The sequence below is a fragment of the Aegilops tauschii genome, chromosome 7 (assembly GCF_002575655.3).
Source record: "Aegilops tauschii subsp. strangulata cultivar AL8/78 chromosome 7, Aet v6.0, whole genome shotgun sequence".
NCBI classification, from domain to species: domain Eukaryota; kingdom Viridiplantae; phylum Streptophyta; class Magnoliopsida; order Poales; family Poaceae; genus Aegilops; species Aegilops tauschii.
The window spans coordinates 582,915,411-582,923,213 of NC_053041.3; the positions used below are offsets into that span (position 1 = coordinate 582,915,411).

Below are 7,803 nucleotides of genomic sequence, written 5' to 3' on the forward strand. Positions count from 1 at the left end.
GCGGCTGTCCTTCTAATCGAGCAGTTGTTGATTAGATGAACATGGGAAATAAAGCTTGAACTTTTGACAATAAAACAGGGGAAATTGCCTTATCTGTCACAAATCTAGTGCCTTATATATGCCTATATTGAGAAGAGAGGAAAGATTGAACTTTTTTGTGTAGTTGTATAAAGTTTGAATTTTTGTGTACTGTTGTAAATATTGATTTTTTTTGTTTGTACATTGGGTGTTGAGGAGGCATCAGATCCAGAGGAAAGTTTTCTTGTTTCAATGCACTATTTTGGCAAGTTTGAGATAGTGAATGGCTACAACAAGAACCCCCTACGGCAACGCATCATTGCGTTGGCAGGTCCATATAAGCGTTGGTAAGGTCAACACCAATGGATTTGTATGCATTGTCGTTGGTGGCGTTGCAAGGGTCTACCACAACGTATATGCATCCGTTGGTAAACGGCCTGAATAAGCGTTGTAAGATAGCAACGTATAGAGTTAGAGCCCAACAACGGTTCACATGCGTTGGTGGCTACCCAACAGAACATGATTATAAATGAGTACTACAATACTAGTGCATTCCATAAAAAATACATGATATTTATACATCAGCGTCCAGAATTAGACAATATCGGTATTGCACAAGGGACACAGTATAATAAACAGAAATTTCTCATATATTAAATCAACTTGGTTGCATTACAAAGTACACCATACAAAAATTACAAGATGTGAAACTAGTAGTAATCCCATTCTTGACCTTGCAGCCAACGTGTCAGCCATTCTGAAACATAATGATCGAAATATTGACACCAAAAATATCCGAAACATAATGATTGAAACATTGGCACTGGAAATGGCATTCTAAGGCATAATGTGAAACTATCTAGTAGCACCCCTATTCTTGCCTTGCAACCAACATCTGAGCCATGCGTCATCGAATATTGCAATCTACAACAAAGAAATGAAATAGGTTAATAGGGCAGAAAAATTGAAAGGAGGAGCAACATAGAAAGTTGAAGAAATGTGATAATTAATCTTGCTGCGTGACTAATAATTTTGACCTTTTTTGTAGTTGTAGAAACTAATAAGATTCTGCTAATATAGCATCAGCTCATAATACCATGAATTCATTACCAAGTTTAACAACATCAACTTTAGCTTTATATTCAGGGTTGATCCTTTGGATTGAAGTAAAAGCAGGGTTCTTGTTCGGATTTATCCAGTATCACATTTGTAGCTAATAGTCATTTTAGCTTACAGTAAACTAACTCAGCTAATTTCATTATTAAGTTTCACCATGTTACTAGAAACAAAGTGTTTTATAGGGGTTGGGGATTGTAAGGCAGGCATACAGTAGTTGATGAATTGTTTTACCTAATCTAGCCGCAAAGAGTCTTATCTCACATAAGCAGTACGACCATTTTCACATGCAAGAAAAGTGTTCGCTTGTACAAATTATGTGAAAAAAGAGAGAAACATGTGCAAGATAATAAAATATAGTCAAGTATGCTATTAATACTCCAAAATTTCCATTCAAACTGGTGAAGAATCATTCACGCAATATGGAACTACCATCAGAAAATACCTCCTAGTAAATCCAGCTTGGCACTAGTAGTCTTTTATGTTTTAGCGCCAACAACATCGACTTGGAACAATCGAGCCTCTGTAACCTGGTGATTTGGCATATGTATTAGTAATCTATGTTCGGTTTTGCCCACAGAATCAAACATCAAAATAGCTGTACACATGTGCATGAAAAACTTTAACGTACTCTTTCTTCTTTTATATCAAAACTCTTATATGATCTTGTTCTAATATGGAAAAAAAACTTGCATGACCTGGTTACACGATATGACCAGCTACATGGCCGAAACAATCTAAAGCTACTCCTACTTATAGCATCTAAAACGACTCAGACTCCAGCGCCCTTTCCTAGACTAGTAAAGCATGCTAACTACAAGATATGATAGTACAACATGTAGGCAGCTAGCTATGCAAACTCATTGAATCATATATGGACTACGACCCACCCAAGAAGACAAATGCTTATGACATGCAAACCAGACATGTTGGAAAACTAACTAATCACCCTAATCAAATTAGACTCAAACTTGACTAGTTAAACAAGCAGAGACTCCTACTAAACTACTTGAAATTATTCTAGCAATTTAGAAGACCACAACATTCATGCAAACTAAGTAGTGCCAGCGTATTAGTATATGCCAACATTTACTAAGTAGGATTGGCTTTCTTAGTTCACTTGTTTACCGAGAATGTTGAAACTTAGAGCAGTTCCAGTACGTTCATCTTTGTCACCATGGTTGCTGGATGCTGAAACTGTTGGCCCGAGTAGGTAGAGGAGAAGGTCCTAAGTATTACAGAGAAGAGGAGATCCTAGTCAGATCCAATAGTTTGGGATCAGTGAATTCGACATACCTGACACACTCGCACAGTCGCCGCATCTGATCGCTTAGCTGTCTGTTTATGGTTGTATCATCCAACCACCGTAGTGTGCCCTGTATGTCAGGGAAGGAGAGTGCACAAGAGGAATACTTTTCATGTTTACGTTCTTGGATGAAACAAGTACATGCTCATCGTGTTAACAGTTTAAAAATATATTACAAACAAGATAAGATGTGAGAGGAACTTGGCCAAGAGTTTGTGTGCTGACCAATCATGCATCATTATAGTATTTGGAAATATCTGTGGCTCCCCACGAAATACAAAATTAGTACAGAGATTGCAGGAATTCAGAAGTACCTATATTTCCAAAAAAGAGCACTAAACTCGATTTAGAGGTGAGATTTCAACAATATGAGTCATATACATGTGACGAGAATACCAAGGTATGATGTTTTTACGCACCTTCAAATTTTTTCAATTATTTAACAATTTATATTGGATAACATGAGTGTAAGAATGATTTCCATCTGAGCTTTTGCATAAACTTCGAGATTGTAGTGTGCACATTTTAACTGAATAAGAAACTGAAACTAATATAACTTTTTGCCAGGGGAAAACAAATATTACATCAACCAAAAAAAAGAATAAGATACAAATTCATGTTTTCCTTACTGTAACATGAACTAGCGAAAGGATCCCCACCATGCTATAAACAAATAACTTGAATAATTCTTCAGGCTTCTTCTGCATGGATTTCTCCTGATTGTAATGCATAAGTGTTGTACATCGATCTGTTAAGAAACAGCAGAAGCACACACTTAGTAAAAGACAATGTCAGAACCTGTGAGTGTAGATGGAGCAAAGGGTTATAGAATAAAGACAAATAATTGGACAGACCCGATGCGAGTGGCACTTATTTATTTAGTATATTGTACATGTGACACCAAGTAAACAACGATTCAGCGTATTGAGATGGGGATTCTCCATTTGAAATAATCATGCCAGTATCATGGACCCATAATTGCACTGACATGTTGATTTTTGTAGTAATGTTCTTCAGTGACATACATGGTCACATATGATATATCGCTGATCGACTATCTCACTCCAATTGGAACTAAGTTGATCTCTTTTTATAAGAAAAAACTGCGTTGATCTTTGAACAGGTCATGCTACATGCTAGTATGTAATGATTAATTTCACTTGAAAAAATACTTAATTATCCATCGATCCATCTAAATAGGAGGAGGAAACTCTAACCATAACGCATAACAGAGTACTCATCCAGAATTAGTACAGATCAACACATGGTGAATCACATCTAATCAAATAAACACCAGAACCAGAAACGTCAACACCGGAGTTGAGGTAGAAGAGGCGGAATACCAACGTCAAGCTCGAGCGTGTAAACACCAGAACCAGAAACGTCAACACCGGAGTTGAGGTAGAAGAGGCGGAATACCAACGTCAAGCTCGAGCGTGCTGCCGCGCGTGAGGTGAGGCAGGGCCGCAGGGGTTGTGGGTCGATAAACCGGAGCTGCCGGAGCCACGCCGGCGACGCGTGGCGGCTAGGGTTGTTGCGTGCCACGCGTGCAGGGGCGCGGTGGCCTCAGGCGAAGGACCAGAGGAGAACATAGATGGAGTGGGGCAGAACGGTGAGCAGTGGGTTGGAGTCCGCTGGAGCTTCCTGGGATCGGAGTTGGCGGCGACAACGCTGTGGTGCGAGAGAGACAGAGGAATCAGGGGGAGAGAGGTGTCCGGGTGGGGAAAAAATGGCTTTTCGGTTGTGTGATTTGGATGGAGGGGCTGCAGATAAGGTGGAGGTGGGTACGGGGAGGTTAGCCCTTCGTGGGGAGATGGGGGTGGATCCCAACAACACATATGTTAAGATCGTTGCTAGATATGCGTTGGTGTATGGGTATTTGTTGTAGTATATAATGATGGACTCATAGCTAGGCTATTTGTGGACAGAAGCAAATTGGGTTATCAAGAGTTATTACTACATTCAAAATATATGTACCAGGTGGAAAGAGGGCACTGCAAGGGCAAATTCAGTTATAAAATGCACTGGCTTGTTCCAGGAAAAACATTGAGGGATGGTTTGTTCTTTCTCGATGATGATGCAGCTGTTGAGAAGATGGTGCATGCAGGTCCAGATGGGGAATATGCAGAGATCTTTGTGGAGAAACAAATGGAGCTGAAACATACAAGACATGAGGTACTACAAGTTGTAGTTGCTGAAACATACTCTAATCATAGATGTAGCAAGTTTGCTTAGGACAGAGAAAGGGGGAAAACCTGAAGTGTACAACATGATATATGGTCATTGCTTAAATCCATTGTAGGGAGGGGGAGCCGGACCATTTCACCTAATCCAAAACTTCATCCCCCTGGTCACATAAGTTTGCCAGGAAGGCCAAAAAACAGAAAGGAGGAGAGAGGAAGGGGGAAAAACTAAAGGAACTAAGATGAGCAAAGTTGGTGGTCAGATCACATGTAGTGCTTGCAAAAGGATTGGCCACAATAGAAGCAATTGCAAAAACAATGAAGCAGGAAAGCATCATGGCAATGCACACTTGGTGAGAGAATCTACAAAGAGAAATAAACATGACAAGGAGGTGTTTGAAGCTCTTCAAACTGAAAAGGCTACGAAAACAGACAGACCTATGGTGTTCAAATATATGTTCGCAATTTAAATGTAGTGTTTGAATTAGTTTGCCACATTCTATATCTGACATTGTTTATTTCATGCTACTTCTCAAGTAATTGCTACTGACTTGAAATGTAAGGCAGTGGTTGTTCAATCCACACCTATGAAGTTGCAGACAAGGAGAAAGTCTGGAGCCCTCAAGATATCTGAGCCCAAGCAAAGCTCTCAAACTGCCTCTCAACCTAACTCACAGTCGAGCTCATAACCAGCCCTACCAAAGCACTGTGTATTCAGTCTTGTTGCATACAAGGAAGCACTGAATAGCAAAAAATGCCCATCTATTTGAGTAGTTTTGGAGGCCAGTTATGAGTAGATCTTATGCTCTGAATTGTACCTGAATTATCAACTTCTGAATGTGGCATGAATGTTTCTATTTTTGGACTGAATGTAACTGGTTACTGCATATAACTGAAACTCACATTACATGGTGTACATAGTTCTGCATACTAACATAGCATTGACATTGATCTTACTGAAACTGACTGACACTGATGCTTACATAACATTGACACTGACATGGCATTGACACTGAATTACTAAACAGGTAAGGAAATACTAAACACTGACATGCTTCGCTCCTCTTGATGCGCTCATTCATCTTCATCTTCATCTTCCTATTGACATGATGGAAATATGCTCTAGAGGCAATAATAAAATGGTTATTATTATATTTCCTTAATCATGATAAAGGTTTATTATTCATGCTAGAATTGTATTGACCGGAAACTTAAATACATGTGTGGATACATAAACAAATACCGTGTCCCTAGTGAGCCTCTACTAGACTAGCTCATTGATCAAAGATGGTTAATGTTTCCTAACCATATACATGAGTTGTAATTTCATAATGGGATCACATCATTAGGAGAATAATGTGATGGACAAGACCCAACCGTTAGCATAGCATATGATCGTTCGGTTTATTGCTACTGCTTTCTTAATGTCAAATACATGTTTCTTCGACCATGAGATCATGCAACTCACGGATACCGGAGGAATACCTTGTTTGCTATCAAACATCACAACGTAAATGGGTGATCATAAATATGCTCTACAGGTATCTTCGAAGGTGTCTGTTGGGTTGGCATGGATCGAGACTGGGTTTTGTCACTCCGTGTGACGGAGAGGTATCTTTGAGCCCTCACAGTAATACACATCACAAGAAGCTTGCAAGCAAAGTGACTAAGGAGTTAGTTGCAAGATGATGTATTACGGAACGAGTAAAGATACTTGTCAATAACAAGATTGAAGTAGGTATAGAGATACCGACGATCGAATCTCGGACAAGTAACATACCGACAGACCAAGGGAATTACGTATGTTGTCATAAAGGTTCAACCGATAAAAGATCTTCGTGGAATATGTAGGAATCAATATGGGCATCCAGGTCCCACTGTTTGTTATTTACCGGAGAGGTGTCTCGGTCATGACTACATAATTCCCGGACCCGCAGGGTCGCACGCTTAACGTTCGTTGACGCTAGAGTAGTATTGGGATATTTGATGAGTGGTAACCAAATGTTATTCGGAGTCCCGGATGACACCCTGGACATCATGAGGAGTCTCCGAATGGTTGAGAGGTAGTCATATTTTGGGTTCCGGAAAAAGTTGCAGTTTTTTCGGCGTTGTACCGGGAAGCTTCCAGAAGGTTCCGAAGGATTCTGGAGGGGTCCGGAAGTCCACAAGTTGGTCCAGCACGACTCAAGGGTTAGCATGGGCTGCGGGGAGGTGCCCTGGCCTTATTGGGCTAGGCGGACCAAGTCCTCAAAAGCCCATGTGGCTAGGGAAGCCAAAAAAGGAAGGAATCCTAGTAGGGATACACTATAAAAAAAGACACATCCGTGACATTTTGGCCGAACAATTTTTTTTCCTGTCATGCTTATGACACTTCTATGACGATAACTGTGACAAAGCCCGGTATCATCATAGAAGTTATGGGCCCCTACTTCTATGACAAAAAATCATGACAGAAAATAGGCTTTTCGTCCTAGGCGGGCAGAGACGCACCTGCATGACATTCTTTAGGCCGTCCATGACGGAAAAAATCGTGGCATAAGCAAGGGCGAGGAAAAATTCAGGGAATTCCCGGTTACGATGGGTGGTCGGGGCCGAGCGATGCACGAAGGTTTGCGCGTTTCTCTCGTACACGTACGCGCGTGCGAGGCGTTGGTCTCTAACTGAACCCGAGCAAAGCGTTCGCCTACTGAACCCGAGCGATTGCACTGCAGGCTACACGTTACTGAACCCGAGCGATCGATCGATCTGGCTGTTAACTAAACCCGAGCGATTCCTTGCTACTGCTGCTAACTGAAGCCGATCAAACCTGCTGCCTCTTGAGGAACAGTGAGCGTCCTTGGGGGTTGGATAAACAGTTCCTGATGGGGGTTGGATGAACAAGACCCTGTGGTAGTAGAGGCCGTTGCCGCTGGATGAACAGGACCCCAATCGAGCCGGTTGGCGGTGGATGAACAGGACCCCATGGAGGGCTGGATGAATAGCAGTCGGTGGAGGGCTAGTTAAACAGTAGTCGGTGGAGGGTTGGATGAACAGTAGCCCGTGGAGGGTTGGTTGAACAAGACCCCATGGAGAGGGCTGGTTGAACAGTAGCCGGTGGAGGCTATTTGAACAGGACCCCGTGGTGAATAGTAGCCGATGGAGGCTGGAGGAAGTCGACGGTGGATGAACAGTAGTAGGTGG

At 41.6% G+C, this 7,803-nt stretch overlaps 1 long non-coding RNA gene across 1 annotated transcript; it reads right to left on the minus strand.

Annotated features, from left to right (window-relative positions):
* Window positions 1-650: 650 nt before the first annotated feature.
* Window positions 651-2,550, minus strand: LOC109754486 (uncharacterized). The gene is made up of 3 exons (XR_002230721.4): window positions 2,263-2,550; window positions 1,580-1,664; window positions 651-942 (listed from the first exon to the last, which is right to left on the minus strand). It is a non-coding gene; the product is annotated as an uncharacterized lncRNA (long non-coding RNA).
* Between the last annotated feature and the right edge of the window lie 5,253 nt (window positions 2,551-7,803).